Source organism: Mesitornis unicolor, unplaced genomic scaffold (assembly GCF_000695765.1).
Source record: "Mesitornis unicolor isolate BGI_N332 unplaced genomic scaffold, ASM69576v1 scaffold17096, whole genome shotgun sequence".
In the NCBI taxonomy this organism is placed as follows: domain Eukaryota; kingdom Metazoa; phylum Chordata; class Aves; order Mesitornithiformes; family Mesitornithidae; genus Mesitornis; species Mesitornis unicolor.
Window position 1 is genome coordinate 1,101 of NW_010193127.1, and position 682 is coordinate 1,782.

Below are 682 nucleotides of genomic sequence, written 5' to 3' on the forward strand. Positions count from 1 at the left end.
GCGGCCGGGGCTGGCACCTCCCTGCTCCCTTGGGGCCAGCAGTGCCAGGGACAGGACAGGCAGCCCCGGGCAGAGGCGAGGGACAGGGACCTCCCGGACCAGCAACGCGAGTGCCACCGTGGCCACGCCACCATCGTCTGCAGCGGGGGCGACGGCAGCACCTGCTTGGGCAGCACCGCCCGATCACAGGGAGAGCGTCGCCCCGAGAAGATGCTGGAGGCAGCTGAGAGGAGGAATTCGGGGACCTCGGCAGCTGCAGGAAGAGCGCGACACTGCGACGCCTTCCCAGGAATGTGCTTTCCTTCCCGCTGCCGTGGTGTGGGAATGCGGGTCCCCGAGCCACACGCCGGGGCTGTCTGCACGTGTATTTTTAGCGTGGCAGACGCTGCAGAGCCCCCGGGACACCAGGCGAGGTTCAGCGGCTGTGACACCCCCTGCACGGAGCAGCCGGGGTCGCCGAGGACCCCGCACGCAGCCGGCTGCTCTGTGGCAGCGAGCGTAGGCGAGCGCCGCTCAGCCTGGGGCCGCTGCTCCTCGAAACAGGCCCTACCTGAGGGAGAGCACGGTGCCAAACTCTGACACCCACACGCTGTGCTCTCGAGGGAGAGCCGGCGCACCCTGCGGCACCGCGCGTGGCCCTAGGAGTGCCAGAACCAGGTGATGTGGCAGCCACAGCCGCGCA

General features: G+C 69.8%; 1 protein-coding gene across 1 annotated transcript in view; it reads right to left on the reverse strand.

Annotated features, from left to right (window-relative positions):
• Positions 1-682, reverse strand: part of LOC104542893 (growth arrest-specific protein 8-like) — a gene marked incomplete at its 5' end in the record, with an annotated part of 2,577 nt that overhangs the window by 652 nt on the left and 1,243 nt on the right.